This window comes from Triturus cristatus, chromosome 7 (assembly GCF_964204655.1).
Source record: "Triturus cristatus chromosome 7, aTriCri1.1, whole genome shotgun sequence".
Taxonomy (NCBI): domain Eukaryota; kingdom Metazoa; phylum Chordata; class Amphibia; order Caudata; family Salamandridae; genus Triturus; species Triturus cristatus.
The window spans coordinates 1779050890-1779067815 of NC_140590.1; the positions used below are offsets into that span (position 1 = coordinate 1779050890).

Consider the following 16926-nt stretch of genomic DNA (forward strand, 5'->3'; position numbering starts at 1 on the left):
GACGGCTGATAGCCAGAAACCGGTCCTAGGATGCTTGATTCTGGTCCAGGGAAGACATGGCTTGGCAGTTCGGGCTGGACTGTTCCCATGAGGCACAGGGTCAAGACTGATTTGCATATGGCCATGTCTAAACTGGGGTGGCGTAGTGGGCAAAAGAACGATGGATTTAACCCAGATCTCTTGACTGGGGGAGAATGTCTGCATTGTCAGCATTCCGTCCATCACTTGTTTGTTGTAACGCTTTTCGCCCTAAGTGGGATGGGTATTCCCAGACGTGGGACCCGTGCTCACTACGCCACTGGAGTCAAGCTATCCTGGCTGATGACGGCTGATAGCCAGAAACCGGTCCTAGGATGCTTGATTCTGGTCCAGGGAAGACATGGCTTGGCAGTTCGGGCTGGACTGTTCCCATGAGGCACAGGGTCAAGACTGATTTGCATATGGCCATGTCTAAACTGGGGTGGCGTAGTGGGCAAAAGAACGATGGATTTAACCCAGATCTCTTGACTGGGGGAGAATGTCTGCATTGTCAGCATTCCGTCCATCACTTGTTTGTTGTAACGCTTTTCGCCCTAAGTGGGATGGGTATTCCCAGACGTGGGACCCGTGCTCACTACGCCACTGGAGTCAAGCTATCCTGGCTGATGACGGCTGATAGCCAGAAACCGGTCCTAGGATGCTTGATTCTGGTCCAGGGAAGACATGGCTTGGCAGTTCGGGCTGGACTGTTCCCATGAGGCACAGGGTCAAGACTGATTTGCATATGGCCATGTCTAAACTGGGGTGGCGTAGTGGGCAAAAGAACGATGGATTTAACCCAGATCTCTTGACTGGGGGAGAATGTCTGCATTGTCAGCATTCCGTCCATCACTTGTTTGTTGTAACGCTTTTCGCCCTAAGTGGGATGGGTATTCCCAGACGTGGGACCCGTGCTCACTACGCCACTGGAGTCAAGCTATCCTGGCTGATGACGGCTGATAGCCAGAAACCGGTCCTAGGATGCTTGATTCTGGTCCAGGGAAGACATGGCTTGGCAGTTCGGGCTGGACTGTTCCCATGAGGCACAGGGTCAAGACTGATTTGCATATGGCCATGTCTAAACTGGGGTGGCGTAGTGGGCAAAAGAACGATGGATTTAACCCAGATCTCTTGACTGGGGGAGAATGTCTGCATTGTCAGCATTCCGTCCATCACTTGTTTGTTGTAACGCTTTTCGCCCTAAGTGGGATGGGTATTCCCAGACGTGGGACCCGTGCTCACTACGCCACTGGAGTCAAGCTATCCTGGCTGATGACGGCTGATAGCCAGAAACCGGTCCTAGGATGCTTGATTCTGGTCCAGGGAAGACATGGCTTGGCAGTTCGGGCTGGACTGTTCCCATGAGGCACAGGGTCAAGACTGATTTGCATATGGCCATGTCTAAACTGGGGTGGCGTAGTGGGCAAAAGAACGATGGATTTAACCCAGATCTCTTGACTGGGGGAGAATGTCTGCATTGTCAGCATTCCGTCCATCACTTGTTTGTTGTAACGCTTTTCGCCCTAAGTGGGATGGGTATTCCCAGACGTGGGACCCGTGCTCACTACGCCACTGGAGTCAAGCTATCCTGGCTGATGACGGCTGATAGCCAGAAACCGGTCCTAGGATGCTTGATTCTGGTCCAGGGAAGACATGGCTTGGCAGTTCGGGCTGGACTGTTCCCATGAGGCACAGGGTCAAGACTGATTTGCATATGGCCATGTCTAAACTGGGGTGGCGTAGTGGGCAAAAGAACGATGGATTTAACCCAGATCTCTTGACTGGGGGAGAATGTCTGCATTGTCAGCATTCCGTCCATCACTTGTTTGTTGTAACGCTTTTCGCCCTAAGTGGGATGGGTATTCCCAGACGTGGGACCCGTGCTCACTACGCCACTGGAGTCAAGCTATCCTGGCTGATGACGGCTGATAGCCAGAAACCGGTCCTAGGATGCTTGATTCTGGTCCAGGGAAGACATGGCTTGGCAGTTCGGGCTGGACTGTTCCCATGAGGCACAGGGTCAAGACTGATTTGCATATGGCCATGTCTAAACTGGGGTGGCGTAGTGGGCAAAAGAACGATGGATTTAACCCAGATCTCTTGACTGGGGGAGAATGTCTGCATTGTCAGCATTCCGTCCATCACTTGTTTGTTGTAACGCTTTTCGCCCTAAGTGGGATGGGTATTCCCAGACGTGGGACCCGTGCTCACTACGCCACTGGAGTCAAGCTATCCTGGCTGATGACGGCTGATAGCCAGAAACCGGTCCTAGGATGCTTGATTCTGGTCCAGGGAAGACATGGCTTGGCAGTTCGGGCTGGACTGTTCCCATGAGGCACAGGGTCAAGACTGATTTGCATATGGCCATGTCTAAACTGGGGTGGCGTAGTGGGCAAAAGAACGATGGATTTAACCCAGATCTCTTGACTGGGGGAGAATGTCTGCATTGTCAGCATTCCGTCCATCACTTGTTTGTTGTAACGCTTTTCGCCCTAAGTGGGATGGGTATTCCCAGACGTGGGACCCGTGCTCACTACGCCACTGGAGTCAAGCTATCCTGGCTGATGACGGCTGATAGCCAGAAACCGGTCCTAGGATGCTTGATTCTGGTCCAGGGAAGACATGGCTTGGCAGTTCGGGCTGGACTGTTCCCATGAGGCACAGGGTCAAGACTGATTTGCATATGGCCATGTCTAAACTGGGGTGGCGTAGTGGGCAAAAGAACGATGGATTTAACCCAGATCTCTTGACTGGGGGAGAATGTCTGCATTGTCAGCATTCCGTCCATCACTTGTTTGTTGTAACGCTTTTCGCCCTAAGTGGGATGGGTATTCCCAGACGTGGGACCCGTGCTCACTACGCCACTGGAGTCAAGCTATCCTGGCTGATGACGGCTGATAGCCAGAAACCGGTCCTAGGATGCTTGATTCTGGTCCAGGGAAGACATGGCTTGGCAGTTCGGGCTGGACTGTTCCCATGAGGCACAGGGTCAAGACTGATTTGCATATGGCCATGTCTAAACTGGGGTGGCGTAGTGGGCAAAAGAACGATGGATTTAACCCAGATCTCTTGACTGGGGGAGAATGTCTGCATTGTCAGCATTCCGTCCATCACTTGTTTGTTGTAACGCTTTTCGCCCTAAGTGGGATGGGTATTCCCAGACGTGGGACCCGTGCTCACTACGCCACTGGAGTCAAGCTATCCTGGCTGATGACGGCTGATAGCCAGAAACCGGTCCTAGGATGCTTGATTCTGGTCCAGGGAAGACATGGCTTGGCAGTTCGGGCTGGACTGTTCCCATGAGGCACAGGGTCAAGACTGATTTGCATATGGCCATGTCTAAACTGGGGTGGCGTAGTGGGCAAAAGAACGATGGATTTAACCCAGATCTCTTGACTGGGGGAGAATGTCTGCATTGTCAGCATTCCGTCCATCACTTGTTTGTTGTAACGCTTTTCGCCCTAAGTGGGATGGGTATTCCCAGACGTGGGACCCGTGCTCACTACGCCACTGGAGTCAAGCTATCCTGGCTGATGACGGCTGATAGCCAGAAACCGGTCCTAGGATGCTTGATTCTGGTCCAGGGAAGACATGGCTTGGCAGTTCGGGCTGGACTGTTCCCATGAGGCACAGGGTCAAGACTGATTTGCATATGGCCATGTCTAAACTGGGGTGGCGTAGTGGGCAAAAGAACGATGGATTTAACCCAGATCTCTTGACTGGGGGAGAATGTCTGCATTGTCAGCATTCCGTCCATCACTTGTTTGTTGTAACGCTTTTCGCCCTAAGTGGGATGGGTATTCCCAGACGTGGGACCCGTGCTCACTACGCCACTGGAGTCAAGCTATCCTGGCTGATGACGGCTGATAGCCAGAAACCGGTCCTAGGATGCTTGATTCTGGTCCAGGGAAGACATGGCTTGGCAGTTCGGGCTGGACTGTTCCCATGAGGCACAGGGTCAAGACTGATTTGCATATGGCCATGTCTAAACTGGGGTGGCGTAGTGGGCAAAAGAACGATGGATTTAACCCAGATCTCTTGACTGGGGGAGAATGTCTGCATTGTCAGCATTCCGTCCATCACTTGTTTGTTGTAACGCTTTTCGCCCTAAGTGGGATGGGTATTCCCAGACGTGGGACCCGTGCTCACTACGCCACTGGAGTCAAGCTATCCTGGCTGATGACGGCTGATAGCCAGAAACCGGTCCTAGGATGCTTGATTCTGGTCCAGGGAAGACATGGCTTGGCAGTTCGGGCTGGACTGTTCCCATGAGGCACAGGGTCAAGACTGATTTGCATATGGCCATGTCTAAACTGGGGTGGCGTAGTGGGCAAAAGAACGATGGATTTAACCCAGATCTCTTGACTGGGGGAGAATGTCTGCATTGTCAGCATTCCGTCCATCACTTGTTTGTTGTAACGCTTTTCGCCCTAAGTGGGATGGGTATTCCCAGACGTGGGACCCGTGCTCACTACGCCACTGGAGTCAAGCTATCCTGGCTGATGACGGCTGATAGCCAGAAACCGGTCCTAGGATGCTTGATTCTGGTCCAGGGAAGACATGGCTTGGCAGTTCGGGCTGGACTGTTCCCATGAGGCACAGGGTCAAGACTGATTTGCATATGGCCATGTCTAAACTGGGGTGGCGTAGTGGGCAAAAGAACGATGGATTTAACCCAGATCTCTTGACTGGGGGAGAATGTCTGCATTGTCAGCATTCCGTCCATCACTTGTTTGTTGTAACGCTTTTCGCCCTAAGTGGGATGGGTATTCCCAGACGTGGGACCCGTGCTCACTACGCCACTGGAGTCAAGCTATCCTGGCTGATGACGGCTGATAGCCAGAAACCGGTCCTAGGATGCTTGATTCTGGTCCAGGGAAGACATGGCTTGGCAGTTCGGGCTGGACTGTTCCCATGAGGCACAGGGTCAAGACTGATTTGCATATGGCCATGTCTAAACTGGGGTGGCGTAGTGGGCAAAAGAACGATGGATTTAACCCAGATCTCTTGACTGGGGGAGAATGTCTGCATTGTCAGCATTCCGTCCATCACTTGTTTGTTGTAACGCTTTTCGCCCTAAGTGGGATGGGTATTCCCAGACGTGGGACCCGTGCTCACTACGCCACTGGAGTCAAGCTATCCTGGCTGATGACGGCTGATAGCCAGAAACCGGTCCTAGGATGCTTGATTCTGGTCCAGGGAAGACATGGCTTGGCAGTTCGGGCTGGACTGTTCCCATGAGGCACAGGGTCAAGACTGATTTGCATATGGCCATGTCTAAACTGGGGTGGCGTAGTGGGCAAAAGAACGATGGATTTAACCCAGATCTCTTGACTGGGGGAGAATGTCTGCATTGTCAGCATTCCGTCCATCACTTGTTTGTTGTAACGCTTTTCGCCCTAAGTGGGATGGGTATTCCCAGACGTGGGACCCGTGCTCACTACGCCACTGGAGTCAAGCTATCCTGGCTGATGACGGCTGATAGCCAGAAACCGGTCCTAGGATGCTTGATTCTGGTCCAGGGAAGACATGGCTTGGCAGTTCGGGCTGGACTGTTCCCATGAGGCACAGGGTCAAGACTGATTTGCATATGGCCATGTCTAAACTGGGGTGGCGTAGTGGGCAAAAGAACGATGGATTTAACCCAGATCTCTTGACTGGGGGAGAATGTCTGCATTGTCAGCATTCCGTCCATCACTTGTTTGTTGTAACCCTAATATGTTAAGGGCTGAGCTAGGACCATAGATGGAGGCAGGAGTGGATTTATTTGTACACTGGTGTGGTGGTTTTCCTATCTCCAAGAACCTCTTTTCTACAAAGTCTTTGGGTCAAACAGTGTTCTCCCCTATGTTGCCCCTTCTGCACATCCTGTCTAGCTCAGCTTGAATATTGCTAGGTTCAGTGAAGAGGTACAGTGCTGTGGGGTTGGTCTCATACTGGGTGAAATTTACTGCTGCTTCACGGGGTTCTACTCACTTAGATTGTATCTTGGCCCTCATCCAACATAGGTACAAGCAGATGAGAGATGTTTCTTTTTCCAGAGCATTTCTTGCAATAAGTAAAACCTGTTTGTCGTTTGAATGCGCATGGAAGTCATATGCTGATATGATGTGTTGTGTAGGAGTATTCTGTGAAGTGCATGTGGGATGCTAGCATTCGGTTCAGTGTTCATACATGTGAGATGGGAGAGCTCCCTACTCAAGCGCTGTAAGAATATCGAGATAGGTTCCATATGACAAGGCTTACTATTAGCTTCGGATGTGCACGAGTATACCCACGCTAAACAGAAAGTGTACAGATATACAAAAATACATATCTTGTGAAATATCTGTAGGTCATGGAATGGTCTTCATGGAAGATGTCTGTTGTCTGGGTGGCTGGAGGTGTCTTTGCCTGGGTAGTAAAACAAAGGGTCTGTTCATAATAAGTGTCCATAAGGTCAGTCTGTAGTCTTTATTCTTGAGCAATTGGGCCTCTTTGATGTCTTTTAGGTGCTTTGGCTGAAGAGGTGGTGGCCTACTGTAAGATGGTGCACATGCGGCTCAATCTCAGACCTGTTGGATAAGACTGTGGTTTGTGAGTTAGCTTGGAAAAAAACAGATATTGGTATGCAGTTTCTGGGAAATTCTTGTGCTTGTTTTAGAGGTCTGCTCTGTAGCTCAATTTGCACAAAACCTTTTTAGTGGGGTGCTGCAGGGTGATACTATATGGAGCAGTGTTTCAAAGAATGGGGAGATCTTATTCACAGATCAACTTAGGGCTTTCATTCTGGGGTCATTTTGGTCCTCCCCTCTCAGGGCAGAGGAAAGATTTTATGGAACAATTTGTTTGGGCACAGGGATCATTGGGGTTATTTAACTACTTATTTTTGTGGGAGCATTAGTCTCGCCCCTACATCTGATGTATGTGTAGGAAGGTGTTCTATTTATTGATACATGTAGTACCTTTTTACCTACAAGTTTGTGTGGGTGCTACTTATCGATATAGGCTGTACCTTTTGACCTACTCATTTGTGTGTGTGTGGGACAGGAGGGGCAGTGTAGTGGTTTTTAAGGGCTTTGTGGATAAATAGCAATGTTTTGTCCCTCTGGTCCCTGCACATATAATAAGGTTCTCTCTGATAGAGTTGGGTGATGTAGGTCACAACCTTTGTCTAGAAAATTCAGGGTTTTGGGCTTGCTGTGGGCTTGTTTTGTGTGGTTTCTGTTGGGTATTCACCTAAGGGTTTTTGGGTGATACTGCTCCTAATGTGGTAAACTGGAGGTAGGGGGGAGATTTAGTGGTCCCTCCGTGGCTCTTGGGGAAATGATTGGGATTGCGTCTATTTGCTCTGCTTTGAATGGGAGTTGATTACTTGGTTTTGCACTTGTCGTGCTCCGCTCGATGCAGGTGATGCTACTGGCTTCAATGGATTTTCTCTGCGGCGACGAGGATGTCTGCTGCTCCCTCTGAACATGTATGCCTTTAAGTCCTCATTATGTAAGGGGACCCTTGACCATCCTGTTCCTACACATGTCTGTCTCTTATATGTGATCGGGGTAAGAGAGATTCTTTCTATGAGTTGTCAGGGTCCCTTTATTTCCACTACCAATAAACCTAGTCGGTGGGGGGGAGCTAGCCATAATGGCTACTCGTACAAGTACTTTGCTTGTCGATTATTGCGGTTGGTTAATCATTGGACATCCTTTACGCCAACTAGTTCTTTATGTTGTCTGGTTCAATTGTTCCCAAATTTACCAGAAGTTATACCTTTTACCTTGCCTCCCACTTCTATCCAGCTTGTTTTCCCTGTGAACAGATGCTAGCCATTCCCATTGTGCAGGAGGGATAGGACTTATCCATTTAATGCAGATTTCCCTTCTGGCAAGCAGTATTAATAGAAAAAGTAGGTTTCCCTGTTTCTTATTCAGCTTGGGAAAGCCTTTGTCATTATGACCCACCCCAAAAAGTAGGAGGTCTATTGGTTGATCCAGTAGATTCGCTAAGACCTTACCCTCTTCATCCCATATTTTTTCGAGCTGGGGGCACTGCCGGAACATGTGCATGTCGTCCGCCCTCTCTTCTCCAAATTTTGGACAACTTTTCACCATCTGCCTGCTAAATTTGGATAACCTCTTCGGTGACCAGTAGGCTCTATGTGTGGTAAACCAATGATTTGTCTTTCAGGCGGCAGATTTTACAATGTACCAACATTTAGTCATAGATACTTGTCATCTGTTTTGGATATCCAGCGACGGAAGTTCTTTGCCCCAGATCGCAATTGGGACTGTGAAATGTTCATCGCCAGCTTATATAAGAGCCCAGTACCAACGTCAGACTTCTTTTTTTGGAGTCCTGCCTTCCTGTTGTTTCTTCTCCAATTCTCTATTCCCTTTTACACATTCTCTCAGGCTCTTCACCCAGCTTGATAGTTGTTAATATTTAAACTTCGATATTGCACCGTTTGTTTTGATTACCAGTTGGTCCCAATCGATGATGTTGTTACCCTCTATCAGTTGACCCCATTTAGTTATTACTGCTTCCATCAGTGGGATTGCTAGCCTATCCTTGAGACATTCTGGGGTCCTTGGTGAATCCCATGTAGGAGCGAATTCACTGTAATATGGAATTTTTGCAATCTCCTCACTTGGTGCCACAATTTTGCTGCTGATAATAGAATCTTCAGTTTAACCTTTTTTAAGTTCTTTGGATGGCGAAATTTATACAAATAACTGTTTCCTTCTGCTTTGACCATTGCTTGTAGGTAGGCGGGATATATCTCATATTCATTTAGTAATACCCTCATATGTTTGAATTGGAAACCTCTATAGTATTCTAGTATATCAGGCTCAGGCTTCACTCCTGCTCCGCCACTTTTGGTCCCCGGTGAGTTTTGACTTCTCTTTTTGTGCATTCCTACCCTATGCTGCAATTAAGGAGTACTCAATCATTATAACACATGGTGGGTTGCAAACTCCATGGGTTCTATCGCTTGGAGAACGCAGAGCTCTCGACCAGTCACTCTATCCAGCTGCCATCTTTTCCTTCAAAATCTTTTAACTCCACCTCCTTCCTCATCATCCTTTAGGCCTTTCCTGAACGTGTATGTTACATAAACTGACCCCTAGAGAGATGGTATCCAGGAAGGAAGGTGAGGCCTTTGCACAGCCATTTTGCCACCCACTAACATCACTGCTGCATGTCTTTTCACAGATTACGATCCTTGTAACACAGCTTGGATCAGGTCAATGGAGCAAAGGTGATCTTCTCTGGTTCCCACTACGGCCCCTGACAAAGCATTTAGCACCTGTGTGCCTGTTGTAGAGCCAGTGTCCATTCCAACAGGAGCAGAAGCATGCTATGGTGGCTCTAAGAATGGCAACATCAACATGAAATGGAGCGGGAAGTTAGTTCGCCTGTATGTCAGCTGAAGAACTTGCAACCTGGAGATCAAACGTCTCTCGGACTGAGGTTAAGGCCATATCCTACTGTAAAAGTATGGCTTTCAGTCTGTTCAGAGAATCAAACCGTATAAGGTAAACATTCATTGAAGGCCATAGTGGCACCTCCCTGAATTTGTAGGTCGGTAGAAACAATACTTGCATACAACAAGTAACCCTGGAACTTACTGTGACCAGATATGCGACGAATGGCAGCATCCCACAACAACCTTGATCAATCAACATCAAATAACTCCCATTTGAGAGCAGTTTGAACACCGGATGAACCACAGCAGCTAGGGATCCTTTCAAGTGACATAATAGGTTTGCAACCAAAGCATTACATGCTCCGTGAAGCATAATTTCCTGACAAATTAAAGACCCACTAAAAGAACTCTCACAGTCAGAACCACTGTGAAAAACTTCAGTGATTCCTAACTTTACTACTACTAAATACCTTTTGTGAATACCGAAAGTCATAAAGTTAGAATTTTGTCCCAGTTTAGTACTAGTAAAGCTAGGAGACCTAATTTTACTACTACTAAATGCCTTTTGTGAAGACCGAAAGTCGTAAATTTAGGATTTTCTCTCAGATTACGTTTGTGAGTCAGGCCCTATATTTCTGCATCTGAACCTGCAAGATAATTCCTAAGATTCGTGTATGTATCTCTCTCCCAACGCTTCATACCTGCCTACCTGTTGATAATGTAGACAGTATTAAAATTGGAACGTCATTACTGGCAGTGTAATGTGGCCATGGATTAACCATTCTGTGGAAGGTGACTTAGGCACGGTGAAAAGTAATTGGTCCAATTTTTCAATGTGCAGCATTGTATATTTTGCCTCTCTTGATGCCATGGTTGGCTGTCTTTCTGTCAGGTTGCATGCAGGAAACAGTGACATACTGTTGGTATACCGCCAGGGCACGTGACCAGAACACAATGAGTGTAGCGTCCAGCTAGAATGTATTGCAACTGCGATTGTTCTTGTTGAAGAATAGACAAATCCTGTTGTAATATATCTATTGCAGAAGATACAATGTTGCCCAGTGAATAAATCCTGGATGTTAGTGTGGTCATACCACTGTCGACCATGGCAAATGCCTTTTCTAGGATGACCCTGTCAAGTTCACCTAATCTGTCCGCAGCCTCCTGTTGAGAGATTTTCCATACTTCGTTGTAAATAGAAGATAAGAAGCGCTTATGACATGTTTTCTGGGGATCTAACAAAAAATCCCTAAAATCCATGTCGTCTGAGAGTAAGGATGAGTGTTGTTTCACCTAGGACAGTGTTGAGATTTTTGGCCACTCTAGGCACAACTTCCCAACACAGTAAGATGGCACCACCCTTGTATGTTCGTTGATCAGGCCTATGGATACTATATTCTTCGGTGGTACCCCTGAACCTTGACTGACAATTATTTGCATTGATAGGCCAAACCAACCATCCCTTTCAATAAGGGTCTGAAGAATTAGATGAACCATCATGTATAATGTCATCTACCGTATCCTCACTATGTTGTGTATAGTTACGCCACCCCTCAAAGTGTTTGAGTGAGGGAATGTGAAGTGTGTTCAATTCCTTGATTTTGGATAGTCCAAGACAGGAAGTCTGTTGCACTGTGTTGTTCAGGAAGATAATCTGCTGTGGTATGAGACATGCTCTAAATAATGCCTCAGTTCCCTGAACTTGCCAATCTTTAGTCCCACAGACAGATTTTGTGTCTATGGGGTCCCTCCAAAAGTTGAAACCCTATAAAGACAGCTGGGAAATAAAGGAATCAGAATATATCTGTTTCATGTTGGTGAGCATATTTTTCCTTGCAAGTGTAGGCACTAATTATGATAATAAGATGTCAGGTCTGAAGTGTTAAATCCAGAAAAATGCGCACATTTCTGTGAAAACATTTGTGAACTACCTTTCTGTGGGGTCTGGCAATGTTCCCATCGATGGTAGGTGAAAACATTATGTCAGATACTTGCTTTGTGCAAGAAATGATGACCATAGTGTTGGTAACAATACATGTGTCAAAATCACGTGTATAATCATATAATTCATTACTAAAGACTTCAACAGATTGTTTTAAATCAGACAGCATAGTATTTACAGTTTCAAAGTCCCAATCATCAGAGAAAGTACTGGAGGTGATGATATAATACAAAGATATTTTTAACAACTGTCGTATTTTCAAAAGTTCAGTGGGACAAAATACATCATATAAACCCTATCCCAAACTATTCTTTCAGGAACGGGAACTACTGAAATGTTCATGAAGGACGGGTCTCTTCGTTCACGATGAGATGATGAATGTGGTTTCAGGACCAAGTTCAAATGTGGTACTGTGGAGTGTTCTGGGAGACAGTGTCCATTCAAGAGCAGGAAAAAGACAGTCACTACACCCATCCAGACGTCCAGCAAAAGTAGACTAATTGCAATCCAGAGCTATAGCTAGGCAGAAAAAAAGTAAGTCTTTTTCAGCCAACGGTAGATGTCATGTATCTTTTCTTTGCAGGTAACAGAAGCTGGCAGGGAGAAAAGGCATCAAAATCATTGAAGTAGCCAGACGTTGTTCGATCTATCTTTGGTAGCTCGGCAGGTTTTGTAGAACTGGCAGATGACTCGTTTCGAGATATATTCACATAGCTGTCAGTATTAGGCCGAATTGAGATCTGTGTTTCATTTTAATTTGCAACCTGTCGATTTCAACAGGTACGAGTTCCATTCCCTTTTTGGTACCTCCATTACTTTGTATAGTAGAATCTTCAAAAGTTATTAATCTTTCTGTCTGAACTTCCTGGATGGTAGTAAGAGGAGATTGGCTACTACCCCGGAGCCCACACAGCCTGAAATTCAGTATCGGTCCCACAGCGTGGTTTGATAAGATGAATGGAGATGAATCTCTTTTCTTTTTTGTCAGCAAGAGGTGGAAGAAGTACTGTTCTTGTTCCTTCAACAGCCAGGACAGGTGCAGGCAGTCTGTAAGATGGCCCAAATACTTTTTTGTCTACAATGTTCTCTCTTACCAGGTCCCCAACCTTCTGGACCCAGGCAGGTCTTGCTGGAACAGCTTTCACTCCCCAGTGGAGGTGTATTTTACTTGGACGTTGCTTTGTAATGCCTGGAATTCATTGAGTTCCTGTAAAACAGCCAAACAATCATTGATGTCAACTGCTTTTTCATCAGCCACTGTGCTGCAACAGTCATGGCTGGGTACCCAAATTCTAATCCCAAACAAGACCTCATATGGAGTACGGCCTCTCAGGGAGCTTCTTGGCATCTTATTAAGTGCCCTCTGGACCCAACATAGGTGATTGACCCAACTGCCACCCGAGCCTAATACCCTTGCTGTTAACGATTGCATTAAGTCCTGGTCTTTCCTCTCCACAATCAAATTTCCCTCGAGATGACATAGAGATTAGTACTGCAAGACCACACCCAAACTTCCCATAGCTTCTTTGTAAGCCTGAGAGCTGAACGCAGGGCCACAGTCAGAATGTAATTTGACAATTGCGGATGTCCATATAAAGACTCGCAAAAAAGCTGAGTGCTGGGTCCAATCTCACAGGAATCTAGAGCATGAATCAACTGCCAACAGGAGGTACCTGTAAGCACCGCCAGATTGTAAGGGGCCGCAGTGGTCCAAATAGACACATGCAAGAGGTCTGTCTGATATTAGTAATGGTGTTTGTGGTGGACATGCTATGGTGGAACACTTCTTCTGTTGAAATATGTCGCACATAAGGACAAAGCCCTTGGTCTGCTTGGTAAGACCTGGCCACCAATAACAGTGTTTCAGAAGTGAAACTGTTACAGTGATACCTAAATGTGCTGAACCCATACCCTCATGTGCAGCTAGAAATAAAGCTAATCTGCGATCCATGTTTGGTATTACTCTATCCCCTACTCCTGGAATTTGAGCAAACACAATATTTAGTGCATTTAATTCATAGGTGTACTTGAGTGGAACGCCTTTTGGCAAGTCTGAGCTGTTATTATGCGTAGCGTTGACAGCTACCATTATCTTTCCATCCACTCTTGTGCTAGAATGAGTGATTGCAGCAATGTCAGCAGTTCTCACTGTCGGCTTGGCGGCTTCATCAGCCAGTGAATTCCCTTCAACGTGCACGCCAACACACTGACAACTCAATGTGTAAATTACATAAGCCTTTGGCAAGCCTTTTTCCAACTCTGCCACTTGTTCCCAAAGCCACTTGTGCTTTATTGTGCAACCTTCAGAATCTCTAAAAACAATCCTGTCCCCAATAGTCTTATTTGTTGTATGACTGGACACAGTAAAATTAATCGCTCACAATTAGTGTGGGGAATTACAGATCTGGATTTTTTAATGCCAGTATCAGGGCTTTTAGTTCTGCCAACTGTGCTGTGCAATCTCCTAGAAACTGAGTCTGTGTATTGCTAGGACGCAACATACCGTCCCGCATACGTCCCTTTACAATTGTACATGTGGCACTGTCTTGCTGTTTACTTCTTACAGTTGGCTGAGCAGATCTGTCAATGTAAATTATGTATTCATACTGATCTAGAGGCATCATTTCATTCAATATAGGATATTCTTGTTCGTACTGCAGGAATACCTGTGTTTTTACTAGCGGCAGCCCGTGTAGGTAAGAGTGGTGGGCTGAAAGGAGGGTGGATTTCGGTAGAGGACGGTGAGGGAAAATGTATTATCTGCTTTCAGGCGCTATATTTTGGCCCAAAAAATCCATTTGCGATATCTAATGCCGTTGGTATTTCTTCCGCACAATGTTATTTATTAATGCGGCACTGTGTGAATTTTGTACTGCAAATGTTTTTGTGCATGTGATCAAATGCCTGTAGTCTAAAACTAGATGGTATGAATTGTCAGGTTTCATTATGGTAAACAAAGGATTATTCATGGAAGAGGTGCAATTTTTAAAAAAACACTTGGTATTCTAGTGGATCTAGGATCTTTCTGACTTGTTTCTTTGCGTCATGTTTTATTGGGTACTGCCTTAGTGGAGTTGGAGTAGTTTCAAAGGGAATACATGGTGAGGTTGGAGGAAGCTGGCTCTGTACATACTATACCAAAGGGAAGTATAGTGTGCACAGAGTCCAGTGGAACCCAAAAGTTAGGCAGAGGTAAAGTAGATAGCACCTCACTCTCTATTTGTGGTAGTGTAGTCAAGCAGTAAGGCTTTATCAGAGGACAGTGTTAAGCATTTGTTGTACACAGTCAGCAATTGAATCCACACACTCAAAGACTGAACTTCAGATCAATTGTTTTCGTATAAACATATTCTTTTAGTTATTTTATTTCCTAGAACCAAGCAAGCCTGGCACAGGTAAGTGATAAATACTTTGCAGTACATATACAGTAGTAACAGTTTGGATTGTAATTGTATGTGCACTGTGTTTTGATTTACAGCACTGTTACTGAAAAATGCCATGCTTTGGAAATACAATACATATACTTTGAAAAGGCTTTTCAGTAAAATGACCAATATATTACTTTCAGATTACTTTTCTTACACAGTGTACTATACACTGGAACATTTCCTGTAAACAGGTAAGTGAAATTGTTTTTGTTATTTAGTACAGTTGTAAAAGAATTTCTTAGATTTTCCAACTCCACACTTAGAAACTTTTCATGGAAAAACAGTCAATTTTATCCTATGGAGGAAAATAGTGTTGTCGATTCAAAGGTATGTACTTTGTTGTGGAAATTGGTATTCTGGGGTTAGACTCAGGGGTCACCCAGGGTCAGGGATGCACTCGTGTCACACCCTCAGCGGCACTAGGCTGGCCGGGTGCAGAGTGTTGAGGCCCAATGTTATCCAATGGGGATAGGGGGACTACGGTTGGTGGCAGCTGATGAGCAGGGCACTGGGTTGTGGGAGCAAAGCTACTGGACTTAACCTCAGGTCAAATGGGGGTTTAGGCCAGCACAAAATATGCACCCTCAGCAGCACTGGGGGGGCCGGGTGCAGAGTGCTGTTTTGGCGTCAAATGCCCTGTAGCTTTCAATGGGGAGTCTCTGGGTTGCAAACACACTGCAGGTTCGGGGACGAAGGTCTTCTGGGTGCGACTACCACTTGGAGAGGTAAGTTGGGATGTTGGGGCTTGGTTAGGGACTGTCGGTTGGGCCACCCAAGGCCTTGGGGCATGAGGTGCAGGGGTGCCTTTTAGGGTCGGATCTTCTTACCAGCTCCTGATCACGGTTGGAGGGACCTTCCAGTTTGAGGCTGCAGGCGTCGGCTGGAGGCTTGAGGCAGGTCAGGGGCCACCTGATCTCAGGTCAGCACGGGGAGGCCCCCTCTCGGTGTTGGGCCACTCGGGCCATGGGCGTCGGGTGCAGAGTGGTGCAAACTCGCGGATCCTTGCAGAGCTGGAGTCTGTTGTTGAACAAATACGGTGTTCAAGGGAGACAGAGTCTTTGGGATGGAAGGCAGGCAGGTCCTCCGGGTTTCTCGAGGTTGCTGGCGGCAGGACACACTGGGATTTCGCTGGAGCAGGTTCGAGGTGGGGACTGGCCGGTAGGGCTGAGGCTACTTCAGTGGGTTTCTTCCTTTTGTTAGCTTCAGCACGGCTGTTCGGTCCTTCTTCTTCTTTTCTTCTTTTGGTTTATTGTCCGAGGAAGCAAGGTTTGGGGTGCCGCCTAAATACTAGATTTAGGGGCGTTACAGGTAAGTAAAGGCTAGGATCAATGGGTCCCTTCCTTGGGGTGGGTACATCTCCTATTATGCCACCCATCAGTGGGAGGGGGCATATGCTTGGATTTAGGGCCACTGGTGCCCTTCTCTCCCTATGAAGTGGGTGGGGGGATTGGACTGCATCCTTATCCCCTCCATCTTCTTCCTCATCTGTTTGGTCTTCACCATTTTTAGATGGGTAGTCCTTAGCATACCCAGACAATAGCTCCTGAGCTTTTTTTGGTGGGATGGGACCCCATGGTTATGTTTTTTATTTTAAATAAGGACCTTACCTTCTTCAAAGTCAAGTGAAGGTAAGGGGTGAAATCAAGCTCCTCAACCTGGTCCTCTATGTCATTGCGGTTATTTTCACTAACAGCTGGGTTCTTGTTAGGAGACATAGTTCAAAATGTTTCTAACCCCTCTTATCCCAAGCTAAAGTGACCTTTTATTTTTCTCAAATTCTAAAGGGACTTAACCAAGGCCCTAACAAGACTTTTAGTAATATTGCGAAAATGCCAATTTGAAATAAATCTTATTTCTAAAGAGAATTTAAGAGTTCTGTAGTGTGACCAGGTGGTAACCAAGTTAGTCCAACAAATGCGAAGTTGTATATCCCACCGCTGATCCACCAATGTAGTAAGCTGGCTCTGTATATACTATACCAAAGTGAGGTATAGTGTGCACAGAGTTCAGTGGAACCCAAAAGGTAGGCAGAGGTAAAGTAGATATCAACTCACTCTATATTTGTGGTAGTGGTGGCCGAGCAGTAAGGCTTTATCAGAGGACAGTGTTAAGAAATTGTTATACACACTGAG

The 16926-nt window shown here is 46.4% G+C and overlaps 1 pseudogene; it reads right to left on the bottom strand.

The window, feature by feature from the left end:
* LOC146813091 (olfactory receptor 8H3-like) overlaps nucleotides 1-16509 on the bottom strand; it is a 37870-nt pseudogene extending 21361 nt beyond the window's left edge.
* Nucleotides 16510-16926: the final 417 nt, after the last annotated feature.